This window comes from Oncorhynchus mykiss, chromosome 13, assembly GCF_057628025.1.
Source record: "Oncorhynchus mykiss isolate SJ-2025 chromosome 13, ASM5762802v1, whole genome shotgun sequence".
Lineage (NCBI taxonomy): Eukaryota > Metazoa > Chordata > Actinopteri > Salmoniformes > Salmonidae > Oncorhynchus > Oncorhynchus mykiss.
In genome coordinates, this window is record NC_143034.1 from 16,523,993 (window position 1) to 16,546,454 (window position 22,462).

General features: G+C 42.9%; 1 long non-coding RNA gene across 1 annotated transcript; it reads right to left on the reverse strand.

The window, feature by feature from the left end:
• Positions 1–936: 936 nt before the first annotated feature.
• On the reverse strand, positions 937–22,211 carry LOC149978746 (uncharacterized). The gene is made up of 3 exons (XR_016485714.1): positions 21,837–22,211; positions 3,919–4,233; positions 937–1,107 (listed from the first exon to the last, which is right to left on the reverse strand). It is a non-coding gene; the product is annotated as an uncharacterized LOC149978746 (long non-coding RNA).
• Positions 22,212–22,462: the final 251 nt, after the last annotated feature.

Consider the following 22,462-nt stretch of genomic DNA (forward strand, 5'->3'; position numbering starts at 1 on the left):
AAGGTAGGATAATAGGATATATAATAATTTAGGATAGTTTACCATAGGCTAGGATATAAGGTAGGATAATAATAGGATATATAATAATTTAGGATAGTTTACCATAGGCTAGGATATAAGGTAGGATAGTTTACCATAGGCTAGGATATAAGGTAGGATAGTTTACCATAGGCTAGGATATAAGGTAGGATAATAGGATATATAATAATTTAGGATAGTTTACCATAGGCTAGGATACAAGGTAGGATAGTTTACCATAGGCTAGGATACAAGGTAGGATAGTCTACCATAGGCTAGGATATAAGGTAGGATAGTTTACCATAGGCTAGGATACAAGGTAGGATAGTTTACCATAGGCTAGGATACAAGGTAGGATAGTTTACCATAGGCTAGGATATAAGGTAGGATAGTTTACCATAGACTAGGATAATAGGATATATAATAATTTAGGATAGTTTACCATAGGCTAGGATATAAGGTAGGATAGTTTACCATAGGCTAGGATACACGGTAGGATATATAATAAGTTAGGCTAGGATATAAGGTAGGATATATAATAAGTTTGGCTAGTTTACCATAGGCTAGGATAGTTTACCATAGGCTAGGATAGTTTACCATAGGCTAGGATAGTTTACCATAGGCTAGGATAGTTTACCATAGGCTAGGATAGTTTACCATAGGCTAGGATAGTTTACCATAGGCTAGGATAGTTTACCATAGGCTAGGATAGTTTACCATAGGCTAGGATAGTTTACCATAGGCTAGGATAGTTTACCATAGGCTAGGATAGTTTACCATAGGCTAGGATAGTTTACCATAGGCTAGGATAGTTTACCATAGGCTAGGATAGTTTACCATAGGCTAGGATAGTTTACCACAGGCTAGGATCATCATGACACAAGGTGAGACCCAGATGCAGACACAGGAGGCAGATGGTTGGAGTTTAAGATGTTTAATAATCCAAAAGGGGTCGGCAAGAGAATGGTCGTGGACAGGTCAAAGGTCAAAACCAGATCAGAGTTCAGGAGGTACCGAGTGGCAGACAGGCTCGTGGTCAAGGCAGGCAGGTACAGAGTCCAGAACAGGCAAGGGTCAAAACCCGGAGGACTAGAGAAAGCAGAACAGCAAATGCAGGAGCACGGGAAAAACACACTGGTTGACTGGGAACATACAAGATGAACTGGCACAGAGAGACAGGAAACACAGGGATTAATACACTGGTACGGAGAGACAGGAAACACAGGGATAAATACACTGGTACAGAGAGACAGGAAACACAGGGATTAATACACTGGTACGGAGAGACAGGAAACACAGGGATAAATACACTGGTACAGAGAGACAGGAAACACAGGGATTAATACACTGGGGAAACAAACGACACCTGGAGGGGGAGGAGACAATCAGGAGGACAGGTGAAACAAATCAAATCAAAGTGTATTTGTCACGTGGCCGAATACAACAGGTGTAGTAGACCTTACAGTGAAATGCTGAATACAACAGGTGTAGTAGACCTTTCAGTGAAATGCTGAATACAACAGGTGTAGTAGACCTTACAGTGAAATGCTGAATACAACAGGTGTAGTAGACCTTACAGTGAAATGCTGAATACAACAGGTGTAGTAGACCTTACAGTGAAATGCTGAATACAACAGGTGTAGTAGACCTTACAGTGAAATGCTGAATACAACAGGTGTAGTAGACCTTACAGTGAAATGCTGAATACAACAGGTGTAGTAGACCTTACAGTGAAATGCTGAATACAACAGGTGTAGTAGACCTTACAGTGAAATGCTGAATACAACAGGTGTAGTAGACCTTACAGTGAAATGCTTACTTACAGTGCCTTGCGAAAGTATTCGGCCCCCTTGAACTTTGCAACCTTTTGCCACATTTCAGGCTTCAAAAATAAAGATATAAAACTGTATTTTTTTGTGAAGAATCAACAACAAGTGGGACACAATCATGAAGTGGAACGACATTTATTGAATATTTCAAACTTTTTTAACAAATCAAAAACTGAAAAATTGGGCGTGCAAAATTATTCAGCCCCCTTAAGTTAATACTTTGTAGCGCCACCTTTTGCTGCGATTACAGCTGTAAGTCGCTTGGGGTATGTCTCTATCAGTTTTGCACATCGAGAGACTGAATTTTTTCCTCATTCCTCCTTGCAAAACAGCTCGAGCTCAGTGAGGTTGGATGGAGAGCATTTGTGAACAGCAGTTTTCAGTTCTTTCCACAGATTCTCAATTGGATTCAGGTCTGGACTTTGACTTGGCCATTCTAACACCTGGATATGTTTATTTTTGAACCATTCCATTGTAGATTTTGCTTTATGTTTTGGATCATTGTCTTGTTGGAAGACAAATCTCTGTCCCAGTCTCAGGTCTTTTGCAGACTCCATCAGGTTTTCTTCCAGAATGGTCCTGTATTTGGCTCCATCCATCTTCCCATCAATTTTAACCATCTTCCCTGTCTCTGCTGAAGAAAAGCAGGCCCAAACCATGATGCTGCCACCACCATGTTTGACAGTGGGGATGGTGTGTTCAGCTGTGTTGCTTTTACGCCAAACATAACGTTTTGCATTGTTGCCAAAAAGTTCAATTTTGGTTTCATCTGACCAGAGCACCTTCTTCCACATGTTTGGTGTGTCTCCCAAGTGGCTTGTGGCAAACTTTAAACAACACTTTTTATGGATATCTTTAAGAAATGGCTTTCTTCTTGCCACTCTTCCATAAAGGCCAGATTTGTGCAATATACGACTGATTGTTGTCCTATGGACAGAGTCTCCCACCTCAGCTGTAGATCTCTGCAGTTCATCCAGAGTGATCATGGGCCTCTTGGCTGCATCTCTGATCAGTCTTCTCCTTGTATGAGCTGAAAGTTTAGAGGGACGGCCAGGTCTTGGTAGATTTGCAGTGGTCTGATACTCCTTCCATTTCAATATTATCGCTTGCACAGTGCTCCTTGGGATGTTTAAAGCTTGGGAAATCTTTTTGTATCCAAATCCGGCTTTAAACTTCTTCACAACAGTATCTCGGACCTGCCTGGTGTGTTCCTTGTTCTTCATGATGCTCTCTGCGCTTTTAACGGACCTCTGAGACTATCACAGTGCAGGTGCATTTATACAGAGACTTGATTACACACAGGTGGATTGTATTTATCATCATTAGTCATTTAGGTCAACATTGGATCATTCAGAGATCCTCACTGAACTTCTGGAGAGAGTTTGCTGCACTGAAAGTAAAGGGGCTGAATAATTTTGCACGCCCCATTTTTTCAGTTTTTGATTTGTTAAAAAAGTTTGAAATATCCAATAAATGCCGTTCCACTTCATGATTGTGTCCCACTTGTTGTTGATTCTTCACAAAAAAATACAGTTTTATATCTTTATGTTTGAAGCCTGAAATGTGGCAAAAGGTCGCAAAGTTCAAGGGGGCCCGAATACTTTCGCAAGGCACTGTACAGGCTCTAACCAATAGTGCAAAAAAGGTGTTATGTGAACAATAGGTAGGTAAAGAAATAAAACAACAGTAAAAAGACAGGGTATATACAGTAGTGAGGCTATAAATGTAGCGAGGCCAGGATATAAAGTAGGATATATAATAAGTTAGGATAGTTTACCATAGGCCAGGATATAAGGTAGGATATATAATAAGTTAGGATAGTTTACCATAGGACAGGATATAAGGTAGGATATATAATAAGTTAGGATAGTTTACCATAGGCCAGGATATAAGGTAGGATATATAATAAGTTAGGATAGTTTACCATAGGCCAGGATATAAGGTAGGGTATATAATAAGTTAGGATAGTTTACCATAGGCCAGGATATAAGGTAGGGTATATAATAAGTTAGGATAGTTTACCATAGGACAGGATATAAGGTAGGATATATAATAAGTTAGGATAGTTTACCATAGGCCAGCATATAAGGTAGGATAGTAGGATACGTTGGTCCCTGAGCTGTACCAGCAGACCTCTACCCCGTGATGGATCGGTTCATTGTTGTGTTCCGTGCCAGCTGCAGTGAAGGCTAACATGGCCACCGGTTATTTAGATTTCTAGGCCATGAGGGTCACTTTCTCTTGGGAACCAGCAAGGCTTCCTTCTCCTCCACTTCCAGGCCAATGTGTAGCAGAGGAGCAGCTCTGTCCAGACCAGAGTAGAGCGACAGAGATGATTTCTTTCTCTGCCAGCGAGCCGCCCCTGGGACCTGGGGTAGTCTGGGGTCTGGATGAGGGACAGAGAGGGAGAGAGAGAGAGGTACATGAGGGAACGTCCTAAGAGCATTTCCTCCACTAGGTGGCAGTACACCTTTACATGCTGGATGCCCCCCTCCCTCCCATGGCCAAGGTCAGTGGGTCAGTGGACACGCTCTGACCCCCCCCCCCCCTCTCTCTCATACACACATATATATAGATACACATATACACACACAGTGTACATACATATACACAAAAACATTCTCAAGAAATCCTTCTTTGACCGAAACCAAAAACACGAGCCCTGAGCGTGAGTGAGTGAGTCTGTTATTTACAGCGTTGGCGGTTGATGTACGAGAAGTCTGGTCTCTTCCGAAAACAAGTCATCATTTTGATTTGGGACGCCACAGGGGGAGAGGAACAGCCTGTCTCTCTCCCGCTGAAATGTTTACCCCTACAGAGGTCATGCAGTCAGCATTTCAAATAAGATACACACACATACACACAGAGATACACATAGTATATGCACACACACACACACACACACACACACACACACACACACACACACTATGAACACACACACACCCCCAAACACAACGGCTAAGCCTGAATGGCTTAGTTATATGGACAGCAAAGACACAATAGTCTTCATCGCCATGGATACAAAGCTGTGAACTTGCATCAACCTTTCCTCTTGTTACTGGCAGGCATTTTGTATTAAGCTCAAAACCAAATGATCAGTAAATGAAATAAACACGAAAGGATGTTTTAAGAGAAACACACAAAGTGTTTGTAACCAAGGTTGATCAGACTTCTTGCTCAACACCTCACCACCTGTTCTTTTCCGTGCTCAGTTAGTCCAAACGCCACCCAACAAAAACATGTTGTCCTCACCTCAGGGCCCCTGAGAACATGAGAGAGGCAGGGTACAGAGTAAGACAGGGAAGTATATGAAGGCCAGAGAGGTATATTAAGAATGGGAACTAACTACATGAAGGCTAGAGAGGTATATTAAGACAGGGAACTAACTATATGAAGGCCAGAGAGGTATATTAAGAATGGGAACTAACTACATGAAGGCTAGAGAGGTATATTAAGACAGGGAACTAACTATATGAAGGCCAGAGAGGTATATTAAGAATGGGAACTAACTATATGAAGGCTAGAGAGGTATAGTAAGACAGGGAACTAACTATATGAAGGCCAGATAGGTATATTAAGACAGGGAACTATATGAAGGCTAGAGAGGTATATTAAGACAGGGAACTATATGAAAGCTAGAGAGGTATATTAAGACAGGGAAATATATGAAGGCCAGAGAGGAATAGTAAGACAGGGAAATATATGAAGGCTAGAGATGTATATTAAGACAGGGAACTATATGAAGGCTAGAGAGGTATATTAAGACAGGGAACTATATGAAGGCTAGAGAGGTATATTAAGACAGGGAACTATATGAAGGCTAGAGAGGTATATTAAGACAGGGAACTATATGAAGGCTAGAGATGTATATTAAGACAGGGAACTATATGAAGGCTAGAGAGGTATATTAAGACAGGGAACTATATGAAGGCTAGAGAGGTATATTAAGACAGGGAACTATATGAAGGCTAGAGATGTCACGTTCTGACCATAGTTCTGTTATTTTATCTTTGTTTTAGTATGGTCAGGGTGTGAGTTGGGGTGGGTTGTCTGTTTGTTTTTCTATGTTGATTTTTGAGTTCGGCCTAGTTTGGTTCTCAATCAGAGGCAGCTGTCAATTGTTGTCCCTGATTGAGAATCATACTTAGGTAGCCTGAGTTTCAGTTTTGGGTGGTGGTGTTTGTCTTCCGTGTCAGTCGCCACACGGGACTGTTTCGTTCATTTCACGTTTATTGTTTTGTATTTCGTAGTGTTCAGTTTATTTTTTTAAATAAACATTATGGACACTTACCACGCTGCGATTTGGTCCTCCGATCCTTCTCACTACTCCTCCTCAGAAGAGGAGGACGAGGTTCGTTACAAGAGAGCTATATTTAGGTTGCTACTTCCTTTTATACGTCATTCATGAGTCATGACTTATATCGAAACACTGGTAGATCTATACCTGCTGTATTGAGGGACTCAGCGCTGGTAGATCTACACCTGCTGTATTGAGGGACTCAGCTCTGGCAGATCTACACCTGCTGTATTGAGGGACTCAGCGCTGGTAGATCTACACCTGCTGTATTGAGGGACTCAGCTCTGGCAGATCTACACCTGCTGTATTGAGGGACTCATCGCTGGTAGATCTATTCCTGCTGTATTGAGGGACTCAGCGCTGGTAGATCTACACCTGCTGTATTGAGGGACTCAGCGCTGGCAGATCTACACCTGCTGTATTGAGGGACTCAGCGCTGGTAGATCAACACTCTATTGAGGGACTCAGCCAACCGCTCAGCTCTCCCTTCCTTTACATAAAGATCACACTGTTCTCCCTGTCTTATCATAAAGACCTCCACTCAGCCCACCGCTCAGCTCTCCCTTCCTTTACATAAAGATCACACTGTTCTCCCTATCTTATCATAAAGACCTCCACTCAGCTCTCCCTTCCTTCCTTTAGATAAGCCCACATCAGCATCCAAAACCAGGTATTCCAATTTCACTCAAATGGCAAACTAATTAAACAAGCAATCAGTTATAATGAAATGACATTATCCTATTCTATTCTCTAGCGTAGGACACGATGCAGTGTGATGTGGAAGGAGAGGTCAGGGATGTATGCCTGGTTGCCAAGTGACCCCAAGGGAATGTCTCTCTATATGAAATGTGACCCGGTGTGTTCACTGTACAGCCCTTCCTCTGTGTGTGTTTTTGTTTAACTATCCTTGTGGGTACTAGACATCCAAAAAATAATTTGAAGATCCACATGAGAAAAAAATGCTATTTTAGGCTCAGGACTTAGGTTTAGGGTTAGGGTTCCAATTAGGGTTAGAAATAAGGTTAGGAGTTACAATTAGGTTAGGAGTTACAATTAGGTTTAGGAGTTACAATTAGGTTTAGGAGTTACAATTAGGTTTAGGAGTTACAATTAGGTTTAGGAGTTACAATTAGGTTTAGGAGTTACAATTAGGTTTAGGTTTATGAGTTACTGTTTAGGTTTATGAGTTACTGTTTAGGTTTATGATTTACTGTTTAGGTTTATGAGTTACTGTTTAGGTTTATGATTTACTGTTTAGGTTTAGGAGTTACTGTTTAGGTTTAGGAGTTACTGTTTAGGTTTATGAGTTACTGTTTAGGTTTAGGAGTTACTGTTTAGGTTTAGGAGTTACTGTTTAGGTTTAGGAGTTACGATTAGGTTTAGGAGTTACTGTTTAGGTTTATGAGTTACGATTAGGTTTAGGTATAGGAGTTACGATTAGGTTTAGGTATAGGAGTTATGGTTAGGTTTAGGTTTATGAGTTACGATTTGGTTTAGGAGTTACTGTTTAGGTTTAGGAGTTACGATTTGGTTTAGGAGTTACGATTTGGTTTAGGAGTTACGATTAGGTTTAGGAGTTACGATTAGGTTTAGGAGTTACGATTAGGTTTAGGTATAGGAGTTACGATTAGGTTTAGGTATAGGAGTTACGATTAGGTTTAGGTATAGGAGTTATGGTTAGGTTTAGGTTTAGGAGTTATGGTTAGGTTTAGTTTTAGGGTTAGGTGTTTGGGGTTGGGGTTGGGGTTGGGGTTAAGGGTCAAGGTTAGGGTAAATAAGATTTTGGATGGGAACACATTTGTCCCCACAAGGATAGCAATAAAAAACGGTGTGTGTGTGTGTGTGTGTGTGTGTGTGTGTGCACATGTTTAACTATACTTGTGGTTCATTTTGCCAGTCCTCACTGGCAAAAAGGCTATTTAAGTCTTAGGGGTTAAGTTTATGGTTAGAATTTGGGTTAGTGGTTAGGTTTAGGAGGTAGGGTTAGGGCAGGGAATTAGGTTTAGGATTAGTGGTAAAGGAAAACAGGATGTTGAATGGTAATCAATTGTTGGTCCCAACAAGTATAGTAAAACATAGCTGTGTGTGTTCTGTCAAAAACAAAATGGTGGCCACATCCTGGCATTCCTGCAGTGATTCAGATGGAGCTTTTATACCCTCCCTCCCTCTCCCTCTGTCTCCCCTCCCTCTCCCTCTGTCTCCCCCCTCTCTCTCTCTCTCTACCACACCTGCTGTCTCGACCTCTGGATGCTCGGTTATGAAAAGCCAACTGACATTTACTCCTGAGGTGCTGACCTGTTGCAGCCTCTACAACCGATATGATTATTATTGACCCTGCTGGTCATCTGTGAACGCTTGAACATTTTGAAGAACAATCTGGCCTTAATGACCACGTACTGTTATAATCTCCACACGACACACCCAGAAGAAGACTGGCCACCCCTCAGATCCTGGTTCCTCTCTAGGTTTCTTCCTAGGTTCTGACCTTTCTAGGGAGTTTTTCCTAGCCACCGTGCTTCTACATCTGCATTGCTTGCTGTTTGGGGTTTTAGGCTGCGTTTCTGTAAAGCACTTTGTGACATCAGCTGATGTAAGAAGGGCTTTATAAATACATTTGATTGATTGATTGATTTATGTCTAGTTCGGTTGAACACCAAACTAAACTCTCTAACAATAACGGCATTCTTTCAGATGGGCAGGAATGTCAAAGGGATTCAATGAGTGGCTCCACCTATCAGATTTCCCTTCCACAAAATACAAACACACCTCAGCATGTCATGATCATGTACAGACCTGTCTCACCAGACACTCTCTACACACTCTCTAGACCTGCCTCACCAGACACTCTCTACACACTCTCCAGACCTGTCTCACCAGACACTCTCTACACACTCTCTAGACCTGCCTCACCAGACACTCTCTACACACTCTCCAGACCTGTCTCACCAGACACTCTCTACACACTCTCCAGACCTGTCTCACCAGACACTCTCTACACACTCTCCAGACCTGCCTCACCAGACACTCTCTACACACTCTCCAGACCTGTCTCACCAGTACACTCTCTACACACTCTCCAGACCTCTCACCAGACACTCTCTACACACTCTCCAGACCTGCCTCACCAGACACACTCTACACACTCTCCAGACCTGCCTCACCAGACACTCTCTAGACACTCTCTAGACACTCTCCAGACCTGCCTCACCAGACACTCTGTAGACCTGCCTCACCAGATACTCTCTAGAGTCTAGACCTGCCTCACTAGATACTCTCTAGACCTGCCTCACTAGATACTCTCTAGACCTGCCTCACTAGATACTCTCTAGACCTGCCTCACTAGATACTCTCTAGATCTGCCTCACTAGATACTCTCTAGACCTGCCTCACAAGATACTCTCCAGACCTGCCTCACCAGACACTCTGTAGACCTGCCTCACCAGACACTCTCTAGAGTCTAGACCTGCCTCACTAAACACTCTCTAGACCTGCCTCTCTAGACACTCTCCAGACCTGCCTCACTAGACACTCTCCAGGCCTGCCTCACCAGACACTCTCTAGACCTGCCTCACCAAACACTCTCTAGACCTGCCTCACCACACACTCTGTAGACCTGCCTCACCAGACACTCTCTAGACCTGCCTCACTAGACACTCTCTAGACCTGCCTCACTAGACACTCTCTAGACCTGCTTCACTAGACACTCTCCAGACCTGCCTCACCAGACACTCTGTAGACCTGCCTCACTAGACACTCTCTAGACCTGCCTCACCAGACACTCTCTAGACCTGCATCACTAGACCTGCCTCACCAGACACTCTGTAGACCTGCCTCACCAGACACTCTGTAGACCTGCCTCACTAGACCTGCCTCACCAGACACTCTGTAGACCTGCCTCACTAGACCTGCCTCACTAGACCGGCCTCACTAGACCTGCCTCACTAGAAACTCTCCAGATCTGACTCACTAGACGCTCTCCAGATCTGACTCACTAGACGCTCTCCAGATCTGACTCACTAGACGCTCTCCAGATCTGACTCACAAGACGTACATGCATGTGGTCTCCCATGTCACCCAGTACAATCCACTGGCTTCCAGTTGAAGATCGCATCCACTACAAGACAGTGGTGCTTACCTACAGAACAGCAAGAGAAACTGCCCCTCCCTACCTTCAGGCTGTGCTTAAACCCTACATCCCAACCAGAGCACTCTGTTCTGCCACTTCTAGTCTCTTGGCCCTCCCACCACTACCGGATATCAGCTCCCGCTCAGCCCAGTCAAAGCTCTTTCTGTCCTGGCACCCTAATGGCAGAACCAGATGCTAGGAGAGCAGAGTCCCTGCCCATCTTCCCGAAAAAGTCTGAAACTCTACCTCTTCAAAGAGGATCTTAAATAAGACATCCCGCCCACAAAAAAAATTCAAAATAAAGATTAACTTAACTTCTGTTTTCCTACTAACACTGATAACTTCTTTAATGAGGAAAAGTACTGACTATGAGTGTAATATGTGGTTGTTTCACCTAGCTTCACCATGGCACCCCTTCAAATTAGTGGATTCGGCTATTTCAGCCACACCCGTTGCTGACAGGTGTAGAAAATCGAGCGCACAGCCATGCAATCTCCATAGCAAAACATTGGCAATAGAATGGCCTTACTGAAGAGCTCAGTAATTTTCAACGTGGCCCCATCGTAGGATGCCATCTTTCCAACAAGTCACTTCGTCATTTTCTACCCTTCTGGAGCTGCCCCGGTCAACTGTAAGTGCTATTATTGTGAAGTGGAAATGTCTAGGAGCAACAACGGCTCAACTGCGAAGTGGTAGACCACACAAGCTCACAGAACAGGACCGCGGAGTGCTGAAGCTCGTAGCATCGTAAAAATCATCTGTCCTCGGTTGCAACAGTCACTAAAGAGTTCCAAACTCCCTCTAGAAGCAACGTCCGCACAATAACTGTTCATCGGGACCTTCATGAAATGGGTTTCCATGGCCGAGCAGCCGCACATAAGCCTAAGATCACCGTGCCCAATGCAAAGCATCGACTGGAGTGGTGTAAAGCTCGCCACCATTGGACTCTGGAGCAGTGGAAACGAGTTCTCTGGAGTGATGAATCACGCTTCACCAACTGGCAGTCTGACAGACAAATCTGGGTTTGGCGGATGCCAGGAGAACGCTACCAGCCCGAATGCATAGTGTCAACTGTAAAGTTTGGAAGAGGAGGAGTTTTTCATGGTTCAGATGTTGGACGAGCAGGTGTCCACATACAGATGTCTGTATGTGGACACCTGCTCGTCCAACATCTGTATGTGGACACCTGCTCGTCCAACATCTGAACCATGAAAAACTCCTGTTGGACAGGCAGGTGTCCATATACAGATGTTGGACAGGCAGGTGTCCACATACAGATGTTGGACGAGCAGGTGTCCACATACAGATGTTGGACGAGCAGGTGTCCACATACAGATGTTGGACAGGCAGGTGTCCACATACAGATGTTGGACAGGCAGGTGTCCAGATACATTTGGTCATGTAGTATATCTTAATATTAATGCTCTAAATTAGAGCTTCTGCTAAATGACTCAAATGTAAAAAATGTGTGTGTGTTTTTGCGTGTGTGTGTACGTGTGTGTGTGCATGTGGCCCTGGCCCGGCCACATAACACACAGATCTGTCAGCTTGTGATGACCTGTCTCATGGGGTTGACACGCACACACTTAACAATGCAGTAGACACACACACACACACACACACTTAACAATGCAGTACACACACACATAAACATACACTTAAAAATGCAGTACACACACAAACACACACTTAACAATGCAGTATACACACACACACACACACACACACACACACACGCACACACACACACACACACACTTAACAATGCAGTACACACACACACACATACTTAACAATGCAGTTCACACACACACACACACACACACACACACACACACATACACACTTAACAATGCAGTACACACACACACTTAACAATGCAGTACACACACACACTTAACAATGCAGTACACACACACACACTTAACAATGCAGTACACGCACACACTTAACAATGCAGTACACGCACACACTTAACAATGCAGTACACACACACACAGTTAACAATGCAGTACACACACACACACACACTTAACAATGCAGTACACACATACACACACACACACACACACACTTAACAATGCAGTACACACACACAAACTCACACTTAACAATGCAGTACACACACACACACACTTAACAATGCAGTACACACACACACACTTAACAATGCAGTACACACACACACTTAACAATACAGTACACACACACACTTAACAATGCAGTACACACACACACTTAACAATGCAGTACACACACACACTTAACAATGCAGTACACACACACACCTAACAATGCAGTACACACACACACTTAACAATGCAGTACCCACACACACTTAAATGCAGTAAACAAACACACACACACACACACTTAACAATGCAGCACACACACACAGACACTTAACAACGCAGCACACACACACTTAACAATACAGTAGACACACACACACATACACACACACACACTTAACAATGCAGTACACGCAAACACACACACACACACACTTAACAATGCAGTACACGCAAACACACACACACACACACTTAAAAATGCAGTACACACACACACACTTAACAATTCAGTACATACAAACACACACACACACACTAAAATAAATGCATGGCATCTGGCATCCTCAACTTACAGACTAATCTCTGCATAGATGGGAAAAACACACACCTTTCCATTTGAGTGTGAGCCAACATCATTACAGTTGTCTGAGGACTAATTACCATGGTATTACAGTGTCATTAGGACAACGTCTGGGCTGGGTTACAAGATCGGGTTCTATCACAAGGAAACAGAATGCCTCTCCCTCCTGATACCTGATACACACACACACTGATAGACAGGTACACACACAGACTTCATCAGACATGGACCTAGAGTGACGGTGCTGATGGAGACAGAGAGAAGAAGAGGTAGATCAACAGATAGGTCATGTTAATCTTCCCCCTCTATTTCATTATAATAATGACAGGACATATTTCATTATATAAAAGTGCAGTTTTGTCACACAACACAATGCCACAGATGTCTCAAGTTTTGATGGAGCGTGCAATTAGCAGACCTACTGCAGGAATGTCCACCAGAGCTGTTGGCAGATCTTTTCATTTTCATTTCATGTTAATTTCTCTTTTGTGTGGAAAACCTCATTCTGATTGGCTGGGCCTGGCTCCCAAGTGGGTGGACCTATGCCCTCCCAGGCCCACTCATGTCTGCACCCCTGCCCAGTAATGTGAAATCCATAGATTAGGGCCTATTGAATTCATTTAAATTGACAAATTTCCTTATATGAACTGTAACTCAGTAACATCGTTGAAATTGTTGTGTTTATATTTTTGTTCAGTATAGATAATGATAGAGCCTATTTCATTATAATAAACATGGTTGGTTGCTTGAAGGACTCAAAGTGTACTGAGCACAGTTGAGCACAGAGTGAATTACATAGGCATATGCTTTTAATTGAGATTTGTTCACAAATGATCCTCAACTTATTTTCCTCAGTTATAGAGATAAATGACTAGGTTTCATCATGAGACTAAGCCACAAACACCAACACATCATGTGGCCAGATTATCCACACTGTTATGATGTTAAAGCTGAGAGGCAGAAGCCTGTTAGTAGGACTATAACCCCAGATAAAACTAATCTGTAAGAGTATATGCCATGACCCATTTAAGAGCTGAGAGGCAGAAACCTGTTAGTAGGACTATAAACCCAGATAAAACTGATCAGTAAGAGTATATGCTATGACCCATTTAAGAGCTGAGAGAGAAACCTGTTAGTAGGACTATAAACCCAGATAAAACTCTTCTGTAAGAGTATATGCCATGACCCATTTAAGAGCTGAGAGAGAAACCTGGCCTGTGGAAAACACAGCCCAGCTGTCATGCCGCGACTCTCAGGCTTCCCTCGTAAGGATGACAAACTCCCATGAGCAGCGGTGGGGCCCTTGACCCGGCTTGTCCAGGGCTTCCCCGGGGCTGAACTCCTGTCCTGCCCGGGGTCGCAGCGGAGGGTGATCTATTGGTCGTGTCCGTCCGGCTCTGCTCTCCCCTGGCCCGGCCCTCCCCGCCTAGCTGGAACAACGGTGCTGTGTTTTGTTAGCTACCGGAAACAGGCCCTTCCTCTCGGTAAACACAGGGACTCGTTCATGGACTGCATGGCAGCGGCACGCGATGTTCATTGTCAGAACAGCACTTAATCTTCGAGGGGGGTAAATGGACGGTCAAGGGGGATGAGCGTGCATGTAGCCCCAGAGACGCGCAGTTATCTGAAACCGAGTGATGAGTCCTTGAGTGCGTAAAGCGGCCATTGATAGTGGATAATAGACCTATAATCCAAGTAGTGCACGATAATTATTCTACATGTTTACAATTATTAAACAAGATTTTTCTTTATACACGCAGAGTGTATAAAACAATAGGAACACCTGCTCTTTCCATGACATAGACTGACCAGGTGAATCCACTTCATATTAATGTAGATGGGGGGGAGACAGGTTAAAGGAGGATTGTGTGCCATTCAGAGGGTGAATGGGAAAGACAAAAGATTCAAGTACCTTTGAACGGGTTTTGGTAGTAGGTGCCAGGCGCACCGGTTTGAGTGCTGCTGGGTTTTTCACGCTCCACAGTGTGCCGAGAATGATCCACCACCCAAACCACATCCAGCCAACTTGACACAACTGTGGGAAGCATTAGATTCAACATGGGCCAGCATCCCTGAGGAACGCTTTCGACACCTTGTGGAGTCCACGCCCTGATGAATTGAGGCTGCTCTGAGGGTGTGCAAATCAATATTAGGAAGTTGTTCCTAATGTTTTGTACACTCAGTGTATATTATATGTTGGATAATAATTGTAAAAATGTGCAATGATTATTGTGCACTAATGCCAGCTGGTAGGCCGAGGATGGAATTGAGTATTATTAAGCAAGCACATAGCCGAGTTGATTACAAACCATAATCTGTATTTTTAAACCACGCGCACGGCCAAGAGAGAATACAACAGGTTGTAGTCTTTAATGTCAAATATGTTGTCCAAATATTCAATTTAGAGTACAACGTCGAGGATGTTGATTTTAAATTAATCAGGTTGCTCTCCCAAGACGCAGGCGCATCTGATCCACGTCAAAACCTTGGTGTCAATAAAACATGTTTAATCATAACATGTAATTTATGCTGTTATGACAAATCTTACAAATATTGTTTTGCAAATTCAAAAAGAACGAAGACATGGGTCATACATAGGCTAACGCACAAGATGTATTGCGTAAAACAGATATGATGCCGCATTCAAAACAACTAGGAACTTGACTTCCGACTTCCGAATTTAGTGCATTCATGACAACTGGGAACTTGTGGGAAAAAACGAGCTCCGACTGGACAAATTCTTTTGAAAGGTCATCCAACTGAGAATTCTAAGCGACAAACTCGGACATCTTTCTAGATCTCCGACTTTCCGACCTGTAGATCTAGGACGTCACGATTTGACCTCGTTTTTTCCCACGTTCCCAGTTGTCTTGAAAGCACAATGAGCTGCTTCCCACTGGGCACCGATGTCAATTCAACATCTATTCCATGTTGGTTCAACGTAATTAAATTGAAACGACGTAAAAAAAAAAACAACGTTGATTCAACCAGAGCATGCCCAGTGGGTTCATCCTAGATCAACATGCAGAATAGCAATTTAATGTTATTAAAACATAATTATAATTAAGTTGAGTGTTTTTTTCTTCAGAGAGGCCAAGGAAAACCCACAGGCCTACAGTCCAAAAGCTGATGCCTGCCTCCAAGCCATAAAACATGGGAAAACAATCTGTCGTAGAAATGTGGGGAAACCATTGACTGTATACACTCTCACATTCAAAGTTAATTTATCATGTGGCAGAAGATAGAGGTCGTATGAGTAGAACTTTTACGACACCTAAACAAATGAACATATGAGGAGGGGAACTTTTTACACACTAAACCGTGCCCCTCTCCCTGTCTCCCGTCTCCTTATGGAATGCAACGCGAGGAGAGAAATGGATGTAATAGACGCTTTTCGCGAGGATCCTAAATGGACTTGTCTTGCTAAAGATGTCAGATAAAAACCTTGATAATTTGAATAGATCGATTCACTGCGTATCATCTCCCCCCGCCCCGTCCTCTCCTGACACCCACAGATGGCCTAGCCGCCCGAGTCAGCAGTCTCCTGCGACTCACTCTCCTCCTCGTGTCCGAGGTGAGGCGCTCAGACCAGGGGGGATCCAGAGGCTCCAAGCCTAGGACATAATTAATGGTAAGATCCGCTGCAGGTTGTAAAACAGACAGCCTTGGCGACCACTGAGCGGCAGCCAGGAGGAACTGTTTACCAGATAGAGAGCTGATAACTGCGAGGCTCTCGTGCGCTAATGGTAGGAGGGGGAATGCGGCTGTCTCGAGCTGTGATGGAGCGATCGTCCCCTTTAGGCACTAATGCCGTGGAGTTTATATACAGACCGTCCTTCACTCACTCACACACTCTCTCTCTCTCTCTCTCTCTCTCTCTCCCTCCCTCTCTCTCTCACACACACACACACAGAGAGAGAGCGAGAGAGAGAGACATACACACCACTTTTTTAAAGATGGAGGAAGAATACACAGATATGATAGCAGCGCGAGACATAGTCATGTTCCAGAGTTATCTGTAATATATTTCATCATAAAGGCTTTCCCCGGGCACTTGGAAGCCCTAGGAAAATTAAGCCGCTATGATAAGATTAAACCGACAGCAGTGACGTTAAAAACATTTTAAATGTACCATTCATTACTCATTTTAGGCCAAACGTCACAGCTGGGTAGCATAATCAACAGGTCGACCTGAGCCTATAGGCAGTCATAATTCCCGAACTACTAAATAGTTGGCAAACGACAACGAGTGGTGGGACATTCCTACTTAAATCAGAAGCAGCACAGATTTATCAGAGTGCTAAAACGTAACGGCATGTTTTTACTTCTAATGATAACAACGGAAGTGGGGCGCATTCATTGTTAATGATTTTAAACTCCGTGGTGATTGAATTTCTGCTTACATTGAAGAGAACCCGTTGTCTATATAAACCCGTGATCCCCACGGGATTTGGTTTATTTCTTCATTCTCCATCGAGTCATCTGAACCCCTAGAAGTATTTTTTTTAAATAGAGTATTTAAAAAAATAGAGGATGGAGAGGACGCATTTGTCAAAATAACATGTTTTCTGCGTTGTGTATAAATAAAGCTAATGTTTTTACGGATCATTATTTGCATCCTATAAATGTTTCATTCCCGTTCCATTTCCCACATAAATCAGGCACCCCTCTGCCGGTAAAAGTCGGTCGTTTGTCACCGGGCTCTGGCGTGCTCCGTGACAGAATAGGAGAAACAGAAGTACCATTAGGTAAACTATTCAACGCCACAATTTATACAACACCCAACGCGCGGGTATAAACAGAGAGGAGTTGCGTCACCCTACAGTATTTAGGGTTCTGTCATGCAGGACCCAGTCACAGAGCTTTATGGCTCAGTCCGGATTTTAAATTAACACGTGCACTGCATTTCTTATGATATGGCCAAACCCGTCTGTTTTCAGTGCACATATAACCTACTAAGAAAGTTAGGTATTTTAGATGACACGTGGAAAACATTATGAGGACAGCAGAAATGTTCGTTTAAAAAATAGATTTAGTATAATTAGGACTATTATTATTATGAGCCTACCAATATATGCCTGTGGCTTTTAGGTCTACAATTATATGAGAAAGTAAACAGATTACATTTCTTCCTCAATCATAGTCTTAATATAAACAGGCTATATGTGTTTGCACCTGTCCGGAAAAGGATCACCTTATCCGAGAAGGGAAGCTATTTACGTGGCTAGTTTAGGCTGCTTGTTGACAATCATTATTTTGGAGCGCCTGTCGGGTGTCTGTCTGGCCGGTGGGCTCAGGCCAGGCGGAGACTTCACGGATCAGTGAGATAGCGTCTCCCACTGTGGCTAATGGACTATTAGTCCTATTAGTGACGCGACCGCCGCTCCACTGTCCAAACAACCCCGGGAGGCTGGAGCACCGCACCACACAGTGACGCGCCACCACACACTTTTACGCGCATCTTTATTGGGCAGCAGAAGTGGACAGTGCAAATTTGAGACCAAGTCTAAAGATAATTTATATAATGAAAAATTATTGATACTTGTTTTCTGGCCTTATTTTAATTTTCATAGTTTGCCATACACAATTGATTAAATGTTAGTTTTTTTCTCCTCAATCTACACACAATACCCCATATTGAGGAAGCAAAACCTTTTTTTTATATATATATTTTTGCACATTTATAAAAATAAAAAAACAACTGACCCTTTGCTATGAGACCTGAAATTGAGCTCAGGTGCATCCTGTTTCCATTGAACATCCTTAAGTTGTTTCTACAACTTGATTGGAGTCCACCTGTGGTAAATTCAATTGATTGGACATGATTTTGAAAGGCACAACCCTGTTTATATAAGGTCCCACAGCTGATAGTGCATGTCAGAGAAAAAAAACATCTGAGGAAAGGTACCAAAAAATATCTGCATTTCTTGAAGGTCCCCAAGAACACAGTGGCCTCCATCATTGTTAAATGGAAGAAGTTTGAAGGCACCAGGACTCTTCCTAGAACTGGCCGCCTGGCAAAACTGAGCAATTTGGAAAAGGGCCTTGGTCAGGGAGGTGACCAAGAACCCGATGGTCACTCTGACAGAGCTCCAGAGTTTCCAGAAGGAAGCCATTCCTCAGTAAAAGGGACGACATGCCACTTAGAGTTTGCCAAGAGACACCTAAAGGACTCTCAGACCTTGAGAAACAAGATTCTCTAGTCTGATGAAACCAAGATGTTTTGGAAGACTCGTCTGGATCGACGGAAAGATGAATGGGGCAAAGTAGCTGTGGGATGTGCAGGACGAACCCCATCAAACCTGACAGAACTTAAGATGATCTGCAGAGTAGAATGGGGTAACCTCCCCAAATACAGGTGTGCCAAGCTTGGAGCGTCATACCCAAGAAGACTCAAGACTGTAATCGCTGCCAAAGGTGCTTCAATAAAGTGAGGGTCTGAAAGGGTCTGAAAACACGTGAATGTGATATCTTAATTTTTTTATTTTTAATAACTTTGCAAAACAATTCTAAAAACCTGTTTTTGCTTTGTCATTATGGGGTATTGCATGTAGATTGGTGGGGATGAAGAAAAAAAACAATTGAATCAATTTTAGAATAAGGCTGTAACATAACAAAATGTGTAAAAAGTCAAGGGGTCTGAATACTTTCCGAATGTATTGTAGCTTAGAAAAATATGCCTGCTTGTCTATAATGCAGTATCTTATGTATGCTTAACGAAAATTAAAATGTGTTACAAATGAGTGTACACAGCAGGCTGAACAAAAATATGAACGCAACACCAACCCTTGGGTTTGGTCCTATGTGTTGGTCCCATGATTCATGATCTTAAATAAAAGATCCCAGAAATGTTCCATACACACAAATAACTTATTTCTCTCAAATGTTTGGCACTACGTCCAACCAGGCCTCACAACCACCGAACACGTCTATGGCCTCCTGTGATCGGTTTGTTGATGTCAATGTTGTGAACAGAGTGCCCCGTGGGGACGGTGGGGTTATGGTATGGGCAGGTATGAGCTATGGTCAAGGAACACAATTGCATGTTATCGATGGCATTTTGAATGCATAGAGGTACCGTGATGAGAGCCTGAGGCCCATTGTCGTGCCATTCATCAGGTTTCAGCATGCGGTGGTGGCCATGTCACAAGGATCTGTACGCAATTCCTGAACGCTGAAAATGTCCCAATTCTTCAATGGCCTGCATACTCATCAGACATGTCACCCATTAAGCACGTTTGGGATGCGCTGGGTGGACGTATAAGACAGTGTTTTCCAGATCTTGCCAGTATCCAGCAACTTCGCACAGCCATTGAAGAGGAGTGGGACAACATTCCACAGGCCACAATCAACAGCCTGATCTACTCTATGCGACGGAGATGTGTCGCGCTGCATGAGGGAAATGGTGGTCACAGCAGATACTGACTGGTTCTGACTGGTTCACAGCAGATACTGACTGGTTCTGACTGGTTCACACCAGATACTGACTGGTTCACACCAGATACTGACTGGTTCTGAGCCACACCCCTACCCTTTTGCATATCTGTATTCCCAGTCATGTGAAATCCATAGATTAGGGCTTTATTCATTTATTTCAACTGATTTCCTTATATGAACTGGAACTCAGGAAAATCTTTGAGATTGTTGCATGTGGCGTTTATATATATTTTTGTTAATATACCATAACATCACCATTTACCAGACATTGCAATGTTATAACCTGCAACAAGTGCATTCAAATAAGGGGGTTGACATGACAACATTTCAAATGGGACTAGAGCATCATTTTCAATTATATAAAATACAACTCGTTGCTAAAGCAGAGCTTGTGTGATGAAAACAGATTTTAAAAACCCAAGGGTTTATTTCTATCAAAGTATAGAGAATTAAAATGTGAGGTAAGTGTTTCTGATTTTTTTAGGCTATATATATATATATATATATATATATATATATATATATATATATAGCGTAAATCTATTATTGGCCTTGATATTGCCGTTGTTGATTCATTATGCCTATTCTATAATAATAATTTTTGGATGCAATAATCACTTTTTTAACTAACTTTTTTAACTTTATGTTAGTGCGTCAAAGTGAATAAAAGTCGGAAGAATAACCTATTGTTTAACGGAAATTAATAGGAAATCAATATATTATTTCACTGGATACTTCCTACAGCAATTTCCAAATAAAATAAGCATATTTTCGTTGATTTTAGAAACAAAATGCCATTCATGAAAATAGAAAGACCTAATAATGAAATTACAGTAGGCCTTATACCAATGTATGATCCATTATCAAAGCCGTTTGTTTATTTAATGTACATTTTTTTATGACACCATATGACACCATAAAACGTGTCACTGTGGAAGGAAACTATGTTATGCTCCTTTATCCGAATAAAGAAATAAAGTTAAACCGCCTTGTATTGAAGAACTGTCAATGCAAACTGCAGACCAGTCTGTTCAGCCGCTCCTGACTGAGTGACGTAGGGAAAGCCACCTGCAGAAACGATGCAAATGTCCATTAATCAAATCAGCTGACTGGTTATCTGACCACTGTGTTGTTGTAGTCGCAGCATGCGGCAAGAAAACATAACCGTTATCTCCATACAGTAAGAACAAACAACAACACGGATAGGCCGACAAGTTTTGTGATTTTACCGTGATATAAACTATTGCGGTGTAGTAGGCCTATTAAGTTCATCAGAACACTAATAACAGAAATTGAGACCACAGCAGCGGACCAACGTTTTGGCGCAAAGAAAGGACACATTTTTGGAAGCTACAAGACATCAATCTTCGATTGTGAAAGTATTTTTTTTACGCATGGAAACGTTCCTTATTCATAGACCCTATAGCCATGGTCTGGTCTCCCATCGTGTTTGTTATTGGAGGCATCTTACCTTATGAAAATAACCTAATTGTCCATAGTCATTGTCCAAAACAAACAAACGAACCGGTCATCACACGTGCACTCTTCTCAGTAACTTTTAAGTACAAAGATTGTGTTTACTTTGAGCCCGGGCCTCCCTTTAACCCTCTCAAACCCGCCGTTGTAAAGAGCGCGAGGCTCAAGGCCCGGGGAAGAAGACGCTGTCCCAATCTAAACATCGCGAGCGGATGAGATTATCTCTCGTCTCGCTCCCTTCCCTTTTCTCTCCACTATAGGCTGGCCAATGGTTCCAACCGCAACCAAGCATTCGGCCCTGGCGCCTATACTTGGCCACAATTGACAGACGACAAGAGGTGTAGCATTTCCTTTTGTTGACCCCCCACCCACCCCCTTACCCTCTACCCTTTAGCCCCGACTCCTTTCCCAAAAGCCAGGAAAACGCGTAACACTGAAATGTCAGTGAAATCTCATCCCCTCCCGATGTGACACAGAAAACAAATGAAATATATAGAAGAAACATTGTTTGAAACAGCAAGACCAAGGCCGGCGACGGGCTATTGTTCTTCCATTTTGATTTATCGTAATACTTTAACACTTAGAACAAGGCGGCCACATACTTTAATACGTGCAATTAAA